This window comes from Apteryx mantelli, chromosome 2 (assembly GCF_036417845.1).
Source record: "Apteryx mantelli isolate bAptMan1 chromosome 2, bAptMan1.hap1, whole genome shotgun sequence".
Classification (NCBI taxonomy): domain Eukaryota; kingdom Metazoa; phylum Chordata; class Aves; order Apterygiformes; family Apterygidae; genus Apteryx; species Apteryx mantelli.
Genome location: NC_089979.1, coordinates 155,464,674 through 155,489,272, shown reverse-complemented (window position 1 = coordinate 155,489,272; position 24,599 = coordinate 155,464,674). Strand labels below are relative to the sequence as shown.

At 38.7% G+C, this 24,599-nt stretch overlaps 1 long non-coding RNA gene across 1 annotated transcript; it reads right to left on the bottom strand.

The window, feature by feature from the left end:
- Window positions 1-1,191: 1,191 nt before the first annotated feature.
- Window positions 1,192-19,187, bottom strand: LOC106489977 (uncharacterized). The gene is made up of 4 exons (XR_001293507.2): window positions 19,113-19,187; window positions 16,220-16,290; window positions 3,311-3,464; window positions 1,192-1,314 (listed from the first exon to the last, which is right to left on the bottom strand). It is a non-coding gene; the product is annotated as an uncharacterized lncRNA (long non-coding RNA).
- Between the last annotated feature and the right edge of the window lie 5,412 nt (window positions 19,188-24,599).

The window sequence follows — 24,599 nt, the reverse complement described above, 5'->3', positions numbered from 1 at the left end:
TGCTTTTTACACAAAATATATCCCCAAATGATGTATCAACTTGAATAGTGCAGTTATTTAATTGGGTGATAGCAAAGACTGTGTTATAGAGAGAGAAGAAAACAGGTTTTCAGGTGTGACAATGAGCTGGAAATGCTTTTCTTTTTAGATAACAGGAGCTACAAGGCAACAGATTTCTATATGAAAAATATTTATATTAAATTGTCAAGAAGAAATTACGGGATGCTAGTAACATTAAAGACCAGCAAAAGACTCTAGAGAATTTTTAAAAATAGAGTAGTCCCTGAAATGCATCTGCTGATTTGGGGAAAAGGTGTGATATGAGTAGACACATAATGGTAGCAAGCTAGGAATCTGCACCTCCCAGTAGCCGAGATGTGGGTGGCAGCAGATGTGGGAAGTACAAGAGCCCAATAAGAGGTTAGCAAGTTACTGTGGAGTTGGAAAATAGCAGGAGGAACAACAGACACGGAGTTGAGGATAAGTGTGTGGAGACAGTGGAGAGAGGAGGGAGTAGTGCTGTAGAGGGAGATAAGAAGGGATCACATACAAGGTGCAGACAAGTCATACTAGTCTAGCCCTAGGAGCCATTCCCACCTCTCCCAAAAATTTGACCTGAGGTAGAGCAATCCCACACAATCCACTTCCCAGTACTAAGCTACAAAGCCCACCCTATGAGCTCACTTTCTTCTCTTATTTTTAGAATGTTTTTAGGACATCAATTGATTCATAGAATAGTTTGAAATGCAAAATGTATATAATGAGTTATAAAACATAGGGAGTTTTCTGACTGGCTCCCTATGTAGCAGGAATGCGATTGAAATACTGTAAGGTGATGCAGTCTTACAATTCAGTTATTACTTTCTTCATATATTTTGTCTGTTTATATATTTTGTCTACCTTTTGATGTCTAAAAGTTAAATTAATTCAAAAGGCCTGTGTAGTTAGAAGAGCCTCCCTCTGACTTCTAGAGACGTGCAAGGCTGGGCTTGTAGTCTCCTACCATATGCATCCCTTTTAATGGTTCAGACTTCAAGGAGCTGATGGCATTTCTTCATTTGATCATTAGCCTGAACAGTTGCTCTGTGCTCCAGCATGTACAATGGAAGGGGCCCAGCAGTGCTATCTCTCAAAAAAAGCATTAAGACAAAGCCACTTTCCACAGCAGTCTTACCTGCCTGCTCTTCATTTATGTTGAATGTCGCTAAATCCAGACACAGAATCCACGAAGCTGCTCTGAAGCAGCAGCAATCCTGCCCAGACAAGGTCAGCAGCCACAGGAGAGCACAGAGGGGTGCTTTAATCAGGCAGTCCCTAAGACGTTGAGGAGAGATTAAATTGCTTCTGCTAAAACACTGGCCAACTCTCACCACAAGGAAAGTCTTCAGTTAAATGTTCTTTTCTTCTCTCAAAACTTAGCCTCACATCATTTATGAGAGGGACCTGGGGAAACCTTTGTACAATTATGAGTGCCTTGTGTGAAAGTATGAACGTGTAGCTCTATGGTCTACGGCGCAATAGTTTTCCTCATAAAATATCCTGTTCTCCTATTCCTGTTTCATTCAGGCTGGTGGGGACTTCAAGTGGCTCTAACGAGACAAGCACATGTGAAAGAAACACACACAGACTGTGAACTGAGTTTTTGCAATAGTATTCCTCAGGGGCTAGGCATGCTCCCGAGTTTAAAATGCCACTCACTTACTGCAGGGAGATAACTGAAGTGAAGATGAGTATAAACACGTATCTGAACATAAGTGAGATTTGCACTGAGTCACCCAGTGATGTCAATCCTCACTCTCAGTGAACCAGTCCTTCCACCTGCCCCAGGAGAGCTTTTCCCCTTCCTCCTTCACCACTAACTCAGTGAGAGTACTTTCCATCCAGAGGTCTCTACCATTTCAGGGCACATGAAATGGGTACATTTCAGGTCTAATGCTGACTTCTGCTCTGGCACTGCTCATATTTCTAGGGAGTTCAGAAATTATCTTGTGTGTTGCATAACTCATTCAAGCATTCAAGCACAGCAAAAAATTCAGCACCTATTGTGTGATAGGAGAGTAAAAAATAAATAAGTTCTATACACTGCTTGTATATGGTATCTAACATGGCGTGCCAAAAAACTTGGCGCCTTGTCTGCAGAATATACAGCTGAAATGTACTTAACCCTCAGCACACAGAGAAGCAGTAAACAGCTAGAACATTGCTTCATAACAGGGACATGACAAATGGTAAAATCTGGTCATTAATGAGGGAGCAAATCTTTAATAGTAGAAAAGCGAAATATGCAGCCGTAATCATGACTCTGACAGATATACCTACACTATTACTGTAGGTGTTGGAACCAGTTATGGGACTGTTGCCCCTTTGCCTTAAAAAGGAGCATGCCGGAAGATACTAAAAGGCTTCCAGCCTCTAAACTTAAGCTTTATTAGCACCATTGACAATAAAATAGAACAATATTCTTTAAATGGAGACGACTCAGAATTGAGGGGTGAGACAGATAAAATAAAAGCTTTGAAAACAAATCTGCTCCTTCCCAGGGAGAACCTGAAGGAGGCTGGGGGTGTTTTGTTTTGCTTTGATGTTTTTGGACAGCCCTGATTTGAAGTCTAAAAAGTTTCAGTGACTTCCTGGATTACACTGACTTCACATCATCTCTTTCCAAGAAAATTCTTCTCCTCCCCATCACCTCTGAAGGTTCATTTTGGGTCTGCTCCTTGTTGCAAACAAGACTTCTGTTCCTCTGAGAAGTCTCCCAATCTGCACTACTGGCCAGATTCCCAGATTGTTTTTTACTTATCTTTAAACCCTTTCCTTTCTCTCTGGGAAAGAAAAATTTTTCTTTTCTTCAAGTGCGCCAAATGCTGCTAGACGAACATAAAGAAGCTTTACTTTTTAATATTACAATATAGGATGTGTACAGCAAACTGGAACATACAAATCAAACCGCTTTATCAGTGTCAGTGGTATGGAATAAGATAATCTCTTCTTTCATCAGGATTCCTACTTGTGACTTCCCATTGCATACGGACTCTGGACGCAATGATTGCACTATTTCTACCAAGCAGTGGTGGGAGATGGATACCAATAGGTATTCTTAATAATTGGTTGGAAAGATATAAGCATTTTCAGGCAAAATTCATTTAACAAACTTTAAATGTTTATTTTAGGCTGAGATGAGTCAAATCCTACTTGGGAGGCGACATTTTTGGATGGCTTTTGGTTTTTTGGAGCTATATTAGCTTTATTTTCCCAAAGAAAATCAGATATGAGTAGACTGGAAGTGGACAAATACATGCAAGATATTTACCTCTAGAAGACCTAGAAATGCGGGGTTTAGTTCCTCCTCTGCCTCTTGATCATAGCAGGGTGATAATAATTACCTAATTGGCTTAGGGCACTGAGACCTCTGGAAGAAATATCACTGTGTGATGAAAAATGCCATCAAGTAAGTGGAGCACGCCCTGCAGAACACATTAATAGAAAAGAGGTTTTAGGACTTATAGTTTAAACCCCACACCTTATGGAAAACAAACTACTCAAATTTTTAAATGCTTCTTGCTTTTCTTCAATACTATTATCTTCTCTTCCTATCAGAACAAGCTAAAAATTTTGAAAGAGCAAACTAAAAATTCCCCACCCAGCTCTTTTTCTTCACCTTTCCTGAAAATCTGCAAGTCCTTGTACTGGACAGCTGGGTATTTCACACTCACTATGGTGCTGAAATATCATGTAAATAATCATTTACAGCACATGAGGAAAATGGAATAATTTCTCAGTGAGATTATGCCAGTCCTCAGGTTACCGATTCTCCTGATATAGTTTATAACTGTTTGTAAATCTCCTTGTTGTCTCACACTGACGTTCCTAACTCATTCTGTAACATACAAAAAGTTGTCATAAGCCTGGGGCTGTTAATATCATAACATTGCATTAAACTGCAAAGAGAGAAATAGAAAGAAATATCTTAGATATTCACCCAATATTGCTGCTCCTCCTGTCTCAAAAATTTCAGTTCCAAAAAGTTTACTTTCAGAAAATATCTCAAGCAAAATGTGTGTGCTGTGTTGATTAGGAAAGTTAGATTTAAACCTAGCCAGCTTGTTATCCAAACACTTTTTTAAAGTCAAATGTTATCTCATTAGTCTACCAGTTGTTTAGAAAATATGGTCAACTAACAAGCAGGAGTGTACTATGTCTGTAAAAGAAGTAGGACTATTCCAGAGTAATAAACTGACATCCCAAAGTGCTAAAGGAGGCTGTCCTATCCAAAATTCACACTGGATATCACTTTTACCCAAATCCTCTCTGACAAGATGGAGGAAAGCATTCACATGAACACTTGGGAGCACCGCAACATGAGCCAGGGAGAAGGCAGCTCAGGAGTAATTCACGTCGCTCAGCTTACTTGTTCACTTCTCCCAGAGAATGGAATTCCCTGCATATATCAGCTCACTCAAAGACCACCCTTATTACTAGGTAAGACTGAGAAAAAAGAATGAGTCTTATTTGTACTATCAAGGTAAAATACTAAAGCAAAAGAATACAATATTGGAAAAAAATTAACACAGAAAAGTAACTTTAAGGATCCTCCCTATCTTTTGCATTGTACTAGTTTTGTCGGCAGGCTAGAAACCTAGTTACTTTGCTCTGAAAAGCTTTCTATGATTTCTTTGCTAAAAGCAGAGTTCCTCTTCAGCTATTGCAACTTAACTGCTTGAAATGCTCTTCAGCTCAGCCCCAATCCCTGCAGACTCAGTCCTGCTTAATGCCCCCTGAATTCATGGGTTTCCTGTGTCTTTGCTAAAGATAGCTCTGCGCAATACTGGTTGGAGCAGTCTGTGCTACCTTCTTCTCCCAGTGCCCCGCTATGCTGAACCTGGAACCCGCTGTTACGTGACTCAGTTTTCTGCACAGTGGATGGGGGAGAATAAAGGGTTCCTAAGAAAAATGAACTGCTGAGGGAAAGAATATTAGAAACAGATCAAGCATAAGAGTAAGCTTCTGATATATCCTCTCAGCTTTTGGCAACTAGAGGTTTAGAAATTTCCACCCCTGGAGACTGAATCAGAAAAATCATAGTAATAGCTATCTATATATATACTGGGGAGAGAGTATGTGTATGTATACACACATACTCATATATATAATATAAAATCCACTTATATTTTTGGTCTCCTTAACACTTTGTAGCAAAATGTTCCATGTATGGCTTTGTCTGGTTCCTGCTGTTTCAGTAGTTTTACTGGTTCTTGTATTCTGAAAAATAAAGAAAAATGATTCCCCATCGCCTTCTCTGTTCATGACTTTCTAGGCCTCTCTCATATCCCTACGGCCTCTAATCAAATGTTTCTTCTCTAAAATGAAGAGTCCTAGTCTATTTAGTTTATCTTCACATGAAAACTGTTTCATATCTATTACTATACTTCTTGTTCTTCTCTCTAAATATTCTTGCTGTAGAATACGTTTTTTCAGAAGGAATACCAAAACTGTGGACAGCTTTTAAGATGTGGGTGCACCACTGATTTATAAAAAGACATAAGGCTGTGTTTGGATGTTCTGGTCTCCACTTCCTTCCTGACGGTGGGAAATGATCACAAACATAGCATGCTGTGTAGGATCTGCTTAGAGCTCGCTGATAGAAATACTTAGAATAAGGACATGCCACCACAAAATCCCACTCCTCTCTGGGACTCAGTGAGCTCCAGACTGGGATTAAAAAACACGGAACCTTCTCCTGAGTAATTCAAAGTCACAGCTGCAGGATACTCCATGGCCTCATACACAAAATATCACATTGTATATTCACTTTGGGTCTGGGAAAGCTCTGGTTCAGTTTACCTCTTTCTGCTTGTGAAGACTGAAAGCTGTCCTTCTCAGCTCTAGAAGGACCTACTTGGAAATGGATCCCCTCCCAAGTGACAGGGAAAGACCAAAAGTGACTGTCCAGGGGAAGCATCCAACCCTCCTCTGATTCAGTGGATCCTGGAGGGTTTTTGTAAGTAGAACAGCTTCAAAAGACAGGATAGAAAGTATTTTCTCTTTAGACTAGAGCTGTGATAGGGCACTGTCTTCAAAGGTAAGAAACGTGGATTTAAATCCACAAAATTAAGGAACTAAACTATGGTCTTCCACATGCTGGTAAAATGCTCTAACTAGTGAGCTCTGTACAAACGGAAAAGAGTTCTCATACTATCCAGGTTTGTTGAAAAAAAAAAAAAGCCGGAACTAAAGATAGTTGTTCCATTTTTACAGTCCCTGATCAATTAGGCTCTTTCGGATAATAGGGACTTTGTAAGATGTCTTAAGCTCAAAGGCTGAGGTACCCAGAAGTCATTCATCACTTCTGAAATTCTCAGCTTAAAAGCCTAAATTTGTAATTGCAAGAATAAAAATGGACAATAGTACATTAATGCAATGACACTCTTTCAAGAGCAGGAAAGCAAGACTTTCTTTTCTGTTTTTCCAGGCAAACACTAGTTCAGGAACTGATACTTCTACCACAGTATAGCAGCAATAAAATAGGGTAGTTTTATCCAGCCTGACAAATTGCAAAGCCTAGCAACAGTGAAAGACAGGAAATTTCTTTTGCCTTTTTCTTTTGCTTTGTTGGTAAATTTTTCCTCACTGCAAATGAACTTGGGCTTGAATTCAGAAGAAATGAGACTTTGATCTTAAAGAAGGTAAAAATCAGTGCATACGGAGTATGAATATCTCACTAGGTATGGGAAAGTGATGTCACACTAATAATGAGCAACAATGATATTTCTGAAAAAAATAACTTCAAAAACTGCCTCCTAGATATTAAATCAAGGGGTACGTTTGCACGTTAACTGCCTCCAAGCAATCTATTATATTAAACTACTTTACGTGCAAGACTTCCAGATCATTTGCAGGGTAAGTGCTTAGGAAAATAGGGGTTTTCCAAGTGCCTGAAAAGATTGTCTGACTGATTGTCTGTCTACAGGTTTTCTTTTAAAGCTATTTTAAGTATATGATCCCATCCCAGCTATTTAACTCAGGAACCTGTCAATTACACGCTGCCTAATTGAACTCTCGGATACTGTAGGCAAGCCACAAAGCATATGAACAAAAATGTGAAGAAAGGGTTTTCTTCTGTGATTTCATTCTTCAAACCCAATTTGAAAAGGTCAGATTTCAGATTGCACAACCCCATTGAGACTTAGGGACTAAACTGGGACAATCACCAAAAAAAAAAAAAACTTAATTTTTTTTCCCCTGTTGAAAGGCAGGAGGAGGTCTTTAATACCAGCTACTTGCTGAGACTGATAGCAAGGGCTGAGGGTGGGGAGAAGACAATGAAAACTGAAAAAGGGAAACATATGAGTCAGTTTTTGTACTGCTGAGCTAGTAAATGGATGAATGACTGACTGTGTGACATCTCCGTCAGAGACTCTTTGCAGCCCTGCTTACTCTTGTTCAATTTTTTTTCTTCAAAGAAAAAGTATGGGATACAAAACAGAGTTAGGAGTTAAATAAGGGGAAAATACCACTGGAAGATATTTTAACAAAGGCTAGAAATAAATTGTGTATTTCATAAAGGTTTGACTAAAGCCTGAGCCAAAACCCCCTGATGTTAATTGAAAACCTCCTTGATCTCAACAGGCTTTGTATCAGAATCTAAAACACAGTGTTTTACTGAAATGAGAACGGCAGTATCTACTTCAATATATATTAATGTAAACCATTTATTTAATACACATGCAAAAGGATTTACATTGTCTCCATGTCTATGGATTGATGCATAAACCAGAACAACCTCAGCTGGTGTAATTCCCTAGGACTCCACCAACTCCAATGGAGCAATGACAGTTTATGTCAGCAGGGAAATTTGAACCAAAAAGGAGGACTAGGGACTTTACACAGTATACGGCCGAGCATGCTGTTAAACACTATGACATATGACTGAGTGAGCTCACAACGTTAAGCTGATGAGCAGTTATTTTAAAGAAGAAAAAGCATCTAACAACATATGCTCCTGTAGCAGGTGGCTTGCAATTATGATCATCTCCAAATGTTGTCAGAACTATGCCTGGCACCCTCTTTGACATTTAAGGGGTAATTGAGTGTTAATTCTATTGACCTTATTTGCAGAACCTCTTCCATCCTGGGAGCATTAGCGACTGTCAAACTTTACATAGCTGCAAACTTTACATAGCAGCAAACTTTACATAGCTGTCTACTGAACATTTTTCTTTTTAGTGATTTTTTTTTTACCTGAGGCATTTCAGTCATGTAACTTCAGCAATCAGTTTTGGCCCAAAGCAGCACAGGCCTCCATCACAGAGAAGCAAGTATTTGCATGTAAACTTGCTATTCACGCAACAAGGGAGAAAAGCGAGTCCGCAAAAACTTAAGAAATAGGAATCTGAGTTGAATCATCACACAGCCAGCTAAATTACTGGCCATGTAATTAGCTTTTTTGGAGGTCTGTTAAATTGCTAATCCCTTTGCTGGATGTAATTACTTTATTGAATCTAAATTAATTCAATGTTTTAAGAAATAATCATGCAATTCTAATGGCTACATAAAATTCAAAAAAATGGAAACTACTTTGAGACCTAATTTAGATTAGACTGCTGAAACAATTAGTCTTCTGGAATGGTATTTTGTGCAAAATTTTGTTGGGGAAGGGTTACGTTTGAGGCTGGGGGGGGTTAATATGTAAAAGTGTATGTAAAGCAGTTTGTATTTAAAAATTCACTAGACTGGGAGTATTCACTGCATAAGGAGAGTGAATCAGTGCCAAATCAGAACTGGATCCATGCCAAGAAAGAGAGCTGGGGGTTAGACATCTGTAAAGTGTTGGATGGGATGGAAGACAAACCTGAAACACTTCTGTTTGTTATACATCTAGGGTATTTCCTAGCCATTCATCTAGATCTGAATTTTCAAACCAAAATCCCTGTGTCTAAAGAAGGGCATTTACATATTTTGCAGTGCCCAGAAACTGCATCAGATCCCAGAAAAATAACTTAACCTGAACAGATACCACTGAAATACCCAAGGGTAATCAGGTCTTATTTGACACAGTCTGGGATAGAAAAAAATTTTATATATATATATGTGTGTGTGTGTGTGTGTGTGTGTGTGTATACGTATATATAATACATACATACATACACAAATATATATATATATATAATCCAGGTGTCTGGGACTTCCAACACTACCAGGAATTACCTCATTATCCTACAGTACTAGCCTCATCAGATAAAGGCAAAGATAGGGGGAAGAACATGGAAACACAAGAAGGAGAGCAGATAAAAGGGAAATAGGGAGAAGAAAAAACATGTTGAGTCTTAACTGAGCTTGGAGAGGAAGCAGAAGGAGGAAAACATAGTTGTCTGGGTTATGATTTATTCCCTCTAGTGATCTATGTTTGCAGTGGATTGAAATGTGCTCTTGTTCCTAATGTATATTTTATACCTTGTTTATCAAGTGTGAAGTCAAGGATGAATAAGTTTAAGCTATGGGCAAAGTATGGCACCCCTTTAGAGCCAATCTCATCATACATTACTTGTTAACATGCTTGCTGGACTTCACAATTTTTTGAGTTGTGTGTATGGTGATTCTGCTCTGAGCCCAAGGAATATGCTGTCTTCAATTTATTACAATAAACACCGGAATGCATTACACTTCATGTAATTCCTTATATGCATAAGGTGTAACCTTAGCCCCAGCACTCATCATTGAGCAGAAGAGAATCTGAGGTGAATTTTGAAGAGGGAAAAAAAAAAAAAGCAGAGCTAGATAGACACACCAATGGAAGTACAATCCTCTTTCATTTACCACAACACCCTATAAAAGTAAAGAGAGGTGACCAGACTGGACAAGTAGCAGGAGGGAACTAACACAATGAGCAGAGATCACTGCTAGCAAGTCTCCAAGGATTCAAAAATAATGGTAACTTTTGACACTTACTTTTGTTTGGCTTCCTATTTGTAGAATATTTTGCTACCTTTAAGAGAATGCCAAAAGATTCCATGTTTATACACACATTTAAAATTCCATATTCATATAAACAGATATGTAGGGTCATTTCTTTTATAAACTACTTCTTGGACTCTTGAGGCTCCAGCAGTGTACATGAAATATTTAGAATATCTCACAGTTAGCCCTGATAAAAATGAAAGGAGGTTTGAAACTAGCCCGACTTACTTAGGTGTCCAGTTACCCTTGGGAAAGCAAGTGCATAAGAAAGTGACATCCTTGAACTATGGCTCTGTATCTCTTACACACAGCTGAAAAACTGCCACTTCAGCAATGAAGCACGACAGCTGCTCAAAAGCATACTGTGACTCTAAAAGCTATTCTCTTGATTTGGTTATGATATACTTAGTAGCTTTGTACTTATGAGAACTTTTAGCCAAACATGTTTTAATTGGTGCACAGAGGAGTGTTTTATGATACATAGTTCTCAAATGATCCATTGCTGTAGCACATGGGTTTTTTTCCATGATCACCGAATTCAAAATTCTGTAGACAAATAAAAAAAGGCAGTCAGGTTCATCTGGTTAAAATCCATGCATCTACAACATCTGATGCCATTAACTTGCTCAGGCCAGTTTTATTAGTCCTTCTTCACTATTTACACAGAGAAAAACACCAAATCAATAAGTTGCCTAAAAACAACTTCAGACAGTTAGCAATATGCTTCTCTAGTATACTCTACAGGGAATGAAATTTAAGTATTAAAATAGCAACCATCAAGATCATTCTTTTTCCTTTCAGAAGATCTGTCCTGACTTCTCATTTGGCTCAAGTTTCTGTTTTAACTGCAAGCACTTCTTGAAATCTTCACCCTTCACTTCACTGGAGGAACTCATCCTGCACTCATACCAGCATCTGTACCATGCCAGCTACCTCAGAGGGAGGGAAAGGGAGGAAGTGCTGTGGGACACCAGTTTGGCCTGATCATGCATTCCTCAAAGACCCAGTAGTCAATAAAGAACCATGAAAAAAGCATGGTTAAAAGGAGAGAAAGAGAGAAAGAGAGAAAGAGAGAAAGAGAGAAAGAGAGAAAGAGAGAAAGAGAGAAAGAGAGAAAGAGAGAAAGAGAGAAAGAGAGAAAGAGAGAAAGAGAGAAAGAGAGAAAGAGAGAAAGGGAGAGAGAAGAGAGAAAGAGAGAAAGAAAACTGTGTGATTTAGGACAAATTACTAAAGGCCAGTGTAAAAGGATAGCACAAACATATATAGAAAAAAACTCATATAAGCCCAGACACAGAATTGTGATAGAATTTGCAAGAGACATAATGCATCATGAGAAAAAACTTTCAAGTGCATTATTAACAAGAGAAAAATCAAAGAATCTAATATCTAACCACAATATGAAGTTAATTACAATCAAGCAGCAAGTGTTGAATTTGATGCAGGGTTTGCGGAGAGAGGTAATATTTTTTATTTGACCAACTAATTAAGTAGAAAAAAATACATAAGCTTTCAGGAACACAAACCCAGCTCCTGAGGAACATATTTTTCTTTATTTTGCAGCTAAATCAGTTGATCTAATAAAAGACATTGCCTTTTCCCACAATCTTTCCTTGCTTGTATTCTTAGACTATCGTAGTTACAGTACTACCACTGTAACTTGAAAGTGTTGAATGATTTTTTCGCTCCTGCCTCTGCTTAAAAGATCGGTTTTGATGTCAGAGCCAACCCCATTAAAATTGTAGATATAGGGGTGAAAATCAGGCTAGAGGAAGGAAAGCATAAGGCTAGAATCTATATAGATAATGTAGTAGTGTTCAAATTGACTACCCCTTACATAATTTAGCACTGAGAACATAAGAAATAGTTTCAGAGCCATCACCAATTATCTTTAGCAACTTTAGGAATATAGACTTCAGAAGACTAGAAAAGACAAACATTTACTTATATCTAAAATGTCAAAAAGGAGGAGAGACCCTAACTTCAATCACCAGAAAAATATTGGAACAAATAATGAAAAGATCTATTTGTAAGAACTTGGAATATAACAAGGATGTGAATAAGAGCCAAGAAGGATTTTTCATAAACAAATCTTGTCAGGACAAACTTATTTCTGTCTATGGCAGATAACAAGCTTTAAGGATAGAAAAGAATCAATATTGTCATGCATCTGGATTTGGACTTTTGACATCGTCTCACAGGAGTTTCCCATAAACAAGCTGATTCAAGGTAGGTGTACAGTTACTTGGGAAATCTCATTCAAAGAACAGCTATCAATGAGAAAGATGAATCCAGTCAGGTTTTGTGAGAATCTGTCTGTATGACATACAATTCGTTATAGTCATTAATGAACTGGAAGACAGATTAAGATGCTTTTTTGCACTTGAAAATGACATGAAGCTATAAAGGCTTCAAACCCTTCAGAACACAGGATGCACATTTGAAATGATCTTCATGAACTAGAGAAATCAACAAAACAGAATTAAATAAATCCACATGTATGTGAGCAAGAAAAATTATCCGCATAAGTACAAGCTGGAGAACGACTGGCAAGACAAGCATCGTGTAGAAAATAATCTAGCAATTAGAAGGGATCACAACCAAGCAATAAAGTCATAACATTGCATAAGAAGTAATCATGCTGGATCAGAGAAAATGAGAACATTATATGTTGAACACTCAGAACATTCCTTCTGCTCTACTCAGCGTTGGTAATCCTTCACCTGGAGTCCTGTGACCAGTACAGGTTATCACATGCCAAGGAATACATCGACCAATTGGAGAAAGTCCCAAGAACAGAAATAAGAGTGAACTTCCAGAAAAGGTGATCTAGCAGGAGACCTTGAAAGAACTTGCTTATTCCATGAGGGAGAAGCCTAGAAAGAGATTTGATAACAGTTTTCAAATTTTTAGCAAGATTTTTTGTGAAAGAAGATAATAAATTGTTTTCCACAACCTCTAGAAAAGAGAAAAGATTGCAATAAGGGAGAATTAGGTTAGAGGTGAAAGTAATTTTTCTGTGTGTAAGGGCAACTAAGCAATGAGTAACAGGCCTACAGAGATTTTCCTACTTGTTGAAAATTTTAAGGAGTTAGCTAAATGTCAGTGAGGATTGATTTGCTATATTGATCCTGCTTGGAACACAGTTTTAAATTAGTTGGTCTCAGATATATTGCACAGAAAGTATTATTAACAACCAGTATGCAACTTTCTACACCTTGCTCTATTGCACAGACTATAGTGCTATATGGATATCTCTATTAAGGCTATTATAATGTAAATCAAACATGAAAACTGAAAATAAAATGATTGCCACAAACAAGGATTTAAAACTCCTTTAACTTAGCAGCATGCCTAATGAATAAAGCAGAGAAATAAAAACTGTAGATATATATGCTCTTCACAGATTTCTCACAGTAGACCTTCACTTTCTGTCCAGAAACTTTGTTGTTCCAAAGAGACCAGAATTTAATTATTAATTATACCCACCAAATGTGAATACCTTCGTGAGTAGGTCATATTACATTGGCTTCTAAGGTTACTGCATGCTCAAGAGCTTTCTGTTTCTTCACATTAAAAAAAAAAAAATCGGTTCCTGTGTCCTGCAGCTTTTAGCTCTAGCTTGTCCATTATTTGGGGAATCTCAATTCTTATCACTTTCATTCCCACTCCGAATTTTTCAGTGGGTCATTATTTATGTAAAGCTCATGATGGTACCTACGTCACACAGTCATATAGCATGGTTATGGACAAATCTATAGCCTTAGTATATGTATCAGCATACCATATGGAAACAGATTCTTTAAGCAGTCTGGATATGATACTCCTCTAGGTTTCTCATAGAGCTGAAGTAGTGAAAATTAGATCTTGGGCCATTAACAGGCAAGGTGGCCCCCCCGTCTCACTGATATAACTAGCTCCAAATGTTCTCTACTTAGTTGTAACCTCCAAGTCTTTGTCACTTCCTACCCTAATGCTTGTAAGATAAATAATGTAAGGATTTTTAATTAAGCCTGTGATGTCCTTCATCTCTAGCTCTTTATAGTGCCTTAATGGCACACATGCGCTGTTAGGCAGAGCTGTACATCTAGGCGGAAAAGCATCAATGAAATCAATAGAAATTCTGCTCACAGAGCTGAGGGGAGGACCAAGTCCAAGAACAATTAGAAGGAAATGCACTGAGCTCACCCTCTCTACTTAAAACTCTGCCTGAAAGTCCTTTATTTTGATAACACATCTTATTCTGGAAAATAATGGGGCAAAGCATAACTGTTGTTAAAAGCAGCTGATATTTTATCTTTCCCTGGTGCTGTGCATTCATAAAACTCACACAGAAATCACTCACAAAACTTCACTCACCTTGCAGATTTATAAGAGAAAAATAGAGTTTACGAGACCACATTGTCAGCATGGATTCTTGTACTTGCCTTAGAACAAAACTATGTACATACATATCTTCTAAAGAAAGTGAGCTATTGCAGACACATTGTTTCTCTTCACAGAAAATAATATTTTAGAAAGTTTCTTTACTTCTCTCACAGAATTTCTCCAAAATCAGTGTCACCAAAATTAGGATCGGAGAGAGGTTTTAAAGTTATTTTTAAAAACAAACACATATACTTTCTGACAGGAAAGAGAAGGCTTGTGGTGAGCAGTACAAAACCACAACCTACTGCTGTTCAGGTCATTGTTCCCTGTTCCCAGTTGCTGGACCACATGCCAACGCAGCTAAGACAGCTGGGTCCAAGAATAATTGTGTTGGCAGCTTTTGAGCTGTGTCTGGGTCTGTTGCCTTGTTAGATTGCCCATGTGTTGCCTTGTTGTCCTTGTCCTCCTGAAGACCTTTTCCTTTTCTTTCAGCATTTCTTCATATAATTTGTCTATATTTTATCCATTCGTGAATAACATCCCAATGAAACCCTGTATGCATCCTGTAATATGCAAGGTGTATATAGCAGACCTTCGAGCTATGAGTGACCGGTTTGCTTGGAGAGGTAGATGGATTTATGAAATGCCTGCCGGCTGGGCTCAGTAACACACACGTGGAACCTCTCTGTTGAAATGCAGCCTGACTTGACCACACACCAACCTGCTCAGCTTTCAGTATGACACCTCTGCAAATACCTACTACACCCCTTTAACCAAATACCCATTTCTTATTATAAATGCTATGTTTTCCTTCTAGGTAGATCCTGGCTCAATCTGCAGAGTTCAGATTTGGATTCAGATTTCGTGTGCCTTGTTCATCCCAGGAAAGTTTGGTCTACTATATTTTGTAGCAGGAAGCAAATTACGGATATTCAGAGGTGGATTTGGTTTGAATTTCATATTCCACCACTGAGATAAAAATGGAATTGTATTTTTTTTTTCTTAGCCATGTCTACATTGCTCAACCAGAAAGCTCCTGAGGGTGTCCAGAATATCCTGTGTGCCTCTACATGGAAGGCACCCCCACATATCCAGGCTGTAACTCCTAGGAGCACGCACAAACAAAAAACTTTGGCCACAGGTCTTGTTGCATGCACCAAGTCTTTCTATCACTCAGCCTCATCTTCTTTTTCCATACTATGCACATGCTCTGAGCCCATCATGTAGCCCAATGTACACCACGGCACCTGGTTTTCCAGGGTCTCATAGCACATGGCTGGGTAGGAGGAGGAAGAAACCAGGGAAGCAGCTGGACACAGATCCTGTGGTTACCAGTTCTTCCCACGGACCCCCCTCAGGCTGACGGTGCCTGCACCTGGCAGCACATGAGCCTGCACCTTTGCATGGAGGAAGGATAAGCTGGTCTGGAGCTCTTCCTTGGTGCAGGGTTCCCTGCAGTGCAGGAGCACTTCTGGGAGAAGCACCCTGGAACATAATTTCCCCTTGCAAGGAGTTTTCACAGCACCTCAGAGGCTGCTGCAAGATGTAGGAGCCTGGACAGTTAGGGGATTTAGCCTTGATGACACCTTCAAGAGTGGTGCAAGGCTAGTGGGTTTTGAGGTCCAGTTATCTTGCCAACTATTTCAATCACCCTGTTTGTACAACAGGGTTGCAACATCCTGCATAAATAAATGCTTGTCACCAAGAATAAGATCCTTGAGGGCAAAACTGCAGCTAGCTCTTGCACGGTGTGCTGCAAACAAGGAGCTAGGGCTCCCTCTCCCCCTTGTCTTGCATGGTGCCCTGTCAAGATGGGCATTGTCACTCCAGTGGGAATACAGGCAATCTGCTACAAAGAGAAGGAAGAAATCCCTGGCAAGTGGGAAGGAGAAGGTCTCACCTTTCTTCCTATCCTCTTGGTCTCTGTTGTGATCTGTGGATGTGATGTGATTGATGACCAGCCTGTATCTCCTTTATTTGGAAAGAACACACACGTCAGAAAGATCGAAAGGGAGGTATTATATAATTTCCAAGCTCCTTTCAAGTAGTTCCACACCATCCATTGCCAGCTTGTGTTTTGCAAGCCCAGACTCCTTCTCCAGTGACAATCAACATTTACACTGTAAGCTCTTTAAGGCCCAGTTTTTGTACTGAGAAGAAGACAGTGCCTTTTTAGGAATGCCATAAAATGCCATGTATCTACTAATAGATAAGAAAACAGTAATAAATTATCTCTTCAAAAATATTAATTAAGCTTTATAACACCATTAAAAATGCCAGGGCACATTAGATACTATTAAGAAAAGACAGCAATATCACGAAGTGCAGATGACATTCTCACCTCCAGAACTTCCTGACTTGAATATATTATTCAATACCTTCATGAAGATGGTCTGATTTCTGAGGCCTTCTCTCAGCACAAAGAGGCAAAGTGACGTGTCCACAGTCTATAAAACCTTTATTCAGGAGAGTCCTTCCCCAGCCCATTATGACATCTGCTACGCAATATTTCTTCCCTTTATTAACAATCTAAGAGATCATGTTAATTAATCACTATGATTAGTTGTGTTTATTCACAAAATGTTTATCAGCAGGTTGAGTTTATTATGTCTGGGTCTTATGAGAAATATATTGCATATATTGCATTGAATGACCGTGTCGGTTCTGCTGGTACTGTATTTTTCATTGCTGAGTTATAAATAGTGCATGCAACACATGTGAAAAGGATCATGCTCCACTCTGAGGTGGGAAATAACCAAAGAAAACTGTTCTAGTAAACAAGCCCTTCCTGAAGAATGTCAGAATAATTGGCAGTGAGAGCAGCTCCTGGATCGCTCTACTGACAAAAACTGCCTTGCTCCTCCCAGCTAGTAAAGCAATGTTGCATGTCAAGGAAGCCAGAGACCACTAATACTGAAATTAAGAAGTCTTGATGCTGGCCTCAGAAAAACTCAACCAAAACTGCATTAACAAATTATCTCCTTAAGATGGTTCAGGTGTTCATTCCAGATACTGCCTCAACTGTTGATGCCACCATCTTCCTACTAACATTCATGACATGCTCAGGGTCTGTTCGGTACTGCATGTCAGATCTGACATGTTTCTCCATCATGAAAGATTTTCAGTAATGACAACTTTATAGCCTCTGCACACAACCTCTTTCAGGAGAAAGGTTTTTCTTATATCTCACTTGAGTATTCTCTGCTTCAGTTTAAGCACATTTTGCTGCACTGTGCACCAAGAATGTGGAGAACAAATGACACACTTCACATTTTAAACATGCTAGACAAGGTTGCTATACCTGCCAGCAGTATATTACATATTTCAAGACTGTTAAGTGTTTGTAAAAAAATCATCCTGTTGCAGAGAGCAAATGGGATGCAGAAGGACTGGTACATCCTAGTTACTCAGTGGAAAGTGTATTTATGGGATCACACACCTCTGCTCTGTTCAGCAGTGTCATGCACTATCTGCAGTTTCTGCATCATGTTGCATTTAATAATCTCTTATTTTCCCCTTTCACCAGTCATAAGCACAGTACTAACTGCAAATACATCTTGTGTCCAATGGAGGACCTGTGTCAGGAAGCTTGGGAATTTTTTCCATTTGGTGCGTTAAGTCATATTCATGTGAGCATAAAATATGTCAGCTGACTTGCTATTAGTAAACATACCGAGAAACTAATAGAAACAGTGCTTGGTCAGACATATTTAGGCTGTAGACAAATACAAGAGGGGTATTCATACCATCTAACTTGACAGTTTGCGCAAGTCACTCTTTAGAGTTGCCCATCCCTTTCTACCAACTCTATGAGGAACTCAGGCTCCTAAGTTTTGGTGTGCCTCATTGTATCTTAGTCTGATGTCTGAAGTAGACAGTGAGTCAATCCTGCATCAGCACCAACACAGGTTGCTATCCCAGCATAGTCCTTTTAGCATGTGCAATATTTGAGTGAGAACATGCACAACAAAACGCCCAGAAGTGTTCAGGCTGGCAAAACTCAATGGCTCAAATATCTCCATAAGCAGCAGCACAATCCTGACTGGAATTAACTTGTTTTTAAATGTAGGTGAAAGCAGAGGAAATATTTTGCCGCCTTCACTCTGATAATTATGACACAACATCTAAATCCTGAGATTCCATTTTGAGTCAATAGTCAACACCCTGTACCCATTATGTAGCCAGCACTGAGTTTCACAGTACAGATAATTTATTCCAAACTACTCTGGAGATATACATAGCTTTACAGAGAGAGTCTGTTTAGTTAGTATTAACATTTAAAATATGCTGTTCGTTTTCCTTCTCCTTCATATTTGACAGTTACTGCTTAAGAGAACATCTCGGAAAGAGGGACTTTGCTATAGTCTATGACATGCATGAGGATATTTTTCAAGAGCAGATTTGGGGGAGGAGGAGGAGAATGAGTACACAAAAATAATGCCTCAAATTAGTGAATTGCATGCTTCCAGATGTTTCCTCCTTGAGGCCTCGTACAGAGCAGCAGCATCAGAACACCTGTAGCTTAAGGTTTTCAGTTGTCTCTAAATCTTCCTGCCTCTTTCATAAGCTGATCTCATATTTTCCAGAGTGATATTGTTTTTGTTTCACATCTTCTGTGCAAACAAATGAGGTATTCCTTCCCCCACAGGCACTAGTGCACACACACACACACACACACACACACACACACACCCATCTGCATCTCTTTGGTCTGTGCACAGCAGCTCAGCACAAGAAAAATATGTGATTAAGTTTTAGCAAGTGTCAAAGCCAAGTGGCTCACAGACACTTACCTGAAGATCAGAATGTGGTTTAGGTGTTTTCTGAAATTCAAATTAGTGAGTGTCATTCCTCCTGCTTCTACCACCCTTCAGGGAATGTTTGATCTGCAGAGAGAGAAGGAGAGAGAAAATGAGAAAAGAGACAAACCCCCGGATCCAGGGGCTGAGACTTCCCACTCCCAGACGCCAGCACTGGAAGCACGCAAATAACCGAGTTTGTACTTGGTTAAATGGCCAGATTGCAGGGCACCAGTGTCAGATATTGTACAACAGATTCCCTCATGAATATTTAGGTCCAGAATTTCAGCACAGAACAACAGTACAATTAACAATTCAAAACACTACCACTGAAGTTACATTTGACACCTAGCGCATGGGCTGGAAGTGTGCAGACATGCCTTTGTAATGTTACCATGTAGTCTATCATTTGTAACACACTATCCACGCAAGAACAGCGCCTCAGAGCATTGATCAGAAATTTCATACTCTTTTTTTGTTCACTAAAGAACACATTTTATGAAGGCTGTCATGGTCTCATGTTACTGCCACGTTGCTCAGAAATAAAAGACATTGCAAGGGAAGGAAGGAGATCTAACATCTGACGACCTACATGGGTTCTTTATTGTTAAAAACACTAGATTTAGGTAGTTTCTGTAGGGGGGACAAAATGGAATAGATTGGTATACTGAAAAGGTATTGTTCATATCAAATTCAATACAACTTTTATACTATGTATAGTGGTCAGGATTAAAATATTGATATTTACTTGCAAGTAATACTGCCTCAACACCTCTCTAAGATGTTATTACTCCAGTATTTGAAAAAGTGTGCCAGCAATCACGAACACAAGCAAGTTGCAATATAAGAATGCAGGGTATAAGCAAAAATAATTTCTTTTATGAAAGCTGTTAAGAATTGGGTCCAGTGAATTGCAAGGACCTGCATCCCTTGTCCATCTGAATATCCCGCTAAACTCCAAATCAAATATGGCAAAGGCAGGGTGGGGGGAAAATGAACAAGCAGCAGGAAAATAGGAACTATCCAAGAAGCAAGTTTCTCCTGTTGCATGTGCTTAGTCAGTCCTGATAAGTCATGAGCCTTCTTCTGGCTTTGCAGTTTCTGTGAGAAGTTTGCACACAAAGCTGAGTGACCTGTCCTCCAACCTCACACTGAGCAGGGGCTTCTAACCTAACTGCATATACTGTCCATTTACACACACTTTAAACACCAACTCCCTTTTGCTGAAGAAAACAAGAAGAATGACATCTTTACACTGACTCATAGATGTTCTCTACAAATTAAAAATTCTCAAAGATGCACTTCCCTGTATATTGATGTCATTTTTGATATCAATAGAAGCAAAGTACAGGAGCCAGAGTAAGAAAAAATTGTAAGACTGAGGCACCATGAAATCTTTATCTTTCCCATGTGTTTTTTGCTCAGCTTCACCTCTACTTTTCAGCCCATCACCAAATTGCACACGGACCCGCTACACAGGATACACACACAGCGCATGGTAGAGAAACCACTTTGTAGCAAAATTTCCTAGGTTGGGATAGGATAAAGCCAAACGCAGCCCCATTAGAGCTCTCTTGACTAGAGCTAATTCTCAAGCCACCTGTTTCCCTACTCACAGGGAGCAGTGCAAGGTCAGGGCAAAGGGGAGCGAATACGTTTGAAAACATACATGCCTTTAAGCAGGCCTCTCACACTGTTAATGATAAAGTCCACTTATTTGTACAGAAGAGGTATAATTGCTAACAAAAAATCAGACTGTCCTACACTGACCTGCTGCTCATTTTTACAAATACTTATGAGTATAGGATGTGTGATGCTGTTTACTTTAAAATCTTGGTGATGATCCTCTAACTTGTACTTGAGCGCTGCTAATTTTGATGTGGCTATTTTATGTTGACAGCAGATAAAATCTAAGTGCTTTCTGAAAATGCAAGAGGATTTAAATGGATGAAAGGTCCAGATCTAAAGACATTCTTTCCACTTTATTTTATTTTTGTTCTTTTGTATATTTGACAATCTACTCTTTCAGACTGATGCAACCCATTCAGAAAAGATATCGTAGCAACAAGCTTGAATTGCAATGAAAAAAGCAACAAAGAAATCATTCTGTTCACCTTGTAGCAAAGAACTTTTCCATATATTTATTTTATATAATATATAAAACTTTTATTTACACATCTCTTGAACTATAAAAGTGAATAAAAAGAAAAGTATTGAATGATTCATCAAATTTTCTTCCTTTATCACTCAAGTCCAATCTTTCCTCATAAACGTATAAAACCAAACTGAATTCTGTCAGATTATTGACATAAAATAAGCATATGCAGAATTTATCCCAAAAAGAAAAAAATGCCTTCCTGGTCAGCATTGGTAGGATTTATGTGACTTAAGCTGGTCATCCTAGGCTGTATGTATAGCTGGTGTAGGCAATAGAGTCCAGGGACTAAGTCATCTCATCCTAATTAGAGACAACACATCCATTATGTCCTGATCCTGACAAAACTGTAAACAAACTAACCCACCCAAGCTAAATTATGACTACTGGAACCGTCACACAAATACTCCACATACCAATATCCCAAAATATTCCAAATATACTGCTACCTTCAAGGAACTGTAGGTAACTCCAGTTAAAATGGGAACTTTCCAGAAATACCCAACTGGATCCATTGCAAAGCTTACACTTCCATAAAACATTCTCCAGGGGCAACAGAGCTTTGACACTGACATCAGTGAAAACTGGGCCTTACGTAGAGAATATTTTTTCTGCAATGTTTACTAATTTAGCTTGCAAGGCTATGTTTGGAGGGATATTAAGCATTAACTAGCAAGTTCTCTTCTGTATTTGTGGAGTATGTGTATAATTCCCCACATTGAAAGATGAGTATATACATCTAAAAATAAAGCTCTATACACAGTTTCCCAGAAGGCAATTGCTTACTCATTTAAAATGTATGTTTACTTAGATTTTGCTCCCTGGGATAGCCTTATGAAATATACATTTCATTTTAGCAGGGATTCCCAAAGGAGTCAGCTGCCAGGCAGCCTTGTTCTAGCTCCTTCAGTACAAACAATGTAAAGCAGGACACTAAACCTGCCAGAGCAGGCAACACTCAGGAATTACAGTTTCAGTTCACAGTCTTTTCCGCTGACAGCGTGCCTGAGGAGCACCCAGTTCTGAACCATTCTGTTAATGCAGTGGATAATTCATTCCTAGCAGTTTATTATCTGGCATTAATTTTCTACAAAACCATGGCATCTGAACACCCTCCATCATTTTTGGGAAGGTCAGGGGCCAAATAGGAAATGAATGACTGATATTTCCCTAGTCATGAATGTTTTACATATTTTTTCATCCCAAACTCCTGCTAGATCCTCCCAGAGTAATTTTAGCTGCTTTTGTATTGAGGAACAGGTGCATTCATTCTCCCAGCTGGAAATCTACCTTAAGTTCTGTCCCACATTTTGAAAAGAGGTAAAGAATATAGAAAAGAGTTAACAAAAAAAAAAAAAAAAGAGTTAAGAAAAAGTAAAATTCACACTATCACATAAAGTCACTATCAAACTACCAATGAATTCCATCAAAAGACTTAACACTATATATTACATCAAACTTTTCAAAGCAGGGCCCACAGATAAATGGAAATTGTGCCAAAAAACATTTTTACTAACATTCATGGTCACATAGACAATCTCTATTGCTGGTCAGAGTCAAATAATATCTATACACCAATGAAAGGACAAGTTCACAATGAAAAGTTTACTCGAGAAGTATTTTGTGCTTTGAACGAGCATAGTGTTTTATTGTATTTTTCAAATCCTTTAAAACCAACATAATTATTCAAAACAGTGAAATTACACTACTCAAGTTTTGGCTGAAATAAGGGACAGGAAAATAGTCATATACTGCTTGGCAGGAATCCTGAAAAAAATTTATCAGGAGTCATTTAAAACTGAACTTAAAGGGATGCAGGCACCTAAGGCTACAATAAACCCCAGTCAGAGAAACTAACCTGTATGAAACCATACTGAGAAAACCCCTTAAAATATATTTGCTTGCACCAAAACTTTTCACAGGGTAAATTTCTGGAAAGAGAGGTATGTATTAAGGTGACACGATCATCAGAAAAAACAGTCTCTCTTCTCATTCCCTTCCTTGGCTCTTGTTTCCAGCCCCACAGTACCCCAAGCTGTGCAAGTGCAAACACTGGTTATTTTCCAGCTGTATCAATGCTTCAATCCAATTTACCAAAGAGCTGCAGCAAGTCAGAGGCTGCAGCGCTAACTTCCCTGCCTGAAGCAGGGGGCAATCAGGCCAGGGTTGCTCTTCATGGTAGCCGTGATGGTTCAAATGCCCCACAAACGACAGCTGAAAGCTACTTTCAGTAATAGCTTATTTTGGCTGGATTATGCTATTCCATAAGAAGCCTCACTAACTAGAGAAACAGGATTTACAGTTGCATAAACTAATTCCATCATAAAAATACAGGTGACAAAACCACAGTGGATTCATTTATAAGTTTCTTATAACTTATAAGAAGTTTTGTGACTCAACATTTCACTGGAGGAGTGGAGAATAGGAAAAAGTTAAAAGAATGATGCACATAACTTTATTAAATAAATGTGTATATCTATCATAACTAATTTACTGTAACTGCTGTGGTACTATTATACTGCCTCTCATATAAAAAAAAAAAATCCATACCACTAACATTTTTGCTTATCTTAATAGATGTATAAGCACCTAAATTCAATTTGTTCATTAAATCACTGATAGGAAAGGGAAAAGAAAAGCTTACACCATTAAGCTTTTTCCTTATTAAGCTTTGCTAGATTGCTGAGTTACTCTTCATTACTATTGTCTCTCAAAACACCACCTTCGCTTCAGCTGTAAATAGCCCAGGAAAATAGTTCAAACCTTAAAGGGAAACTTCCAAAGAAAAGATTTTTTTTCCTCATAGCTGAGACCTTTCCCAAGGGAACAGACCACTTTTGGAGGTGTTAGTGCTTCATGTTTGTAGCAATGGAAAAAGTATATAGAAATAATGGGTTGGTTGAGCATATTATGAAAGGCTTGCTCCTATTAGGGGATACAGGGCAAATAAGAGTCAAGATGAAACAAAGTTATGGTTGAAAGCTTGGAGAATTTGTACTAGTTTCAATATCTTTGCTTCCATCTTCTAAATTGCCAGTTGTCAAATGTCATTACTGGCCAGGCTGTTAGCTGGTTATTTGATTACACTTTCGCCCTCTTTCTGGAGCATGTGTGTGCGTGCATGTGTAAAATCCTAAAATGTGCTTGTGCAGGTGCAAATGCTCAGGAAAGCATGAAGATGATAATTAAAGATATGTTGTTGTCTTTTTTTATACATAGATAATATGCTTATACAATGAAGCAAGAGAAAAACTAAGCTGTTTGCTTCTATTTCTCCTGGCAGAATTTGTGGCTGCATGTACTTCAGTAGTTACTAACAGTTCTTG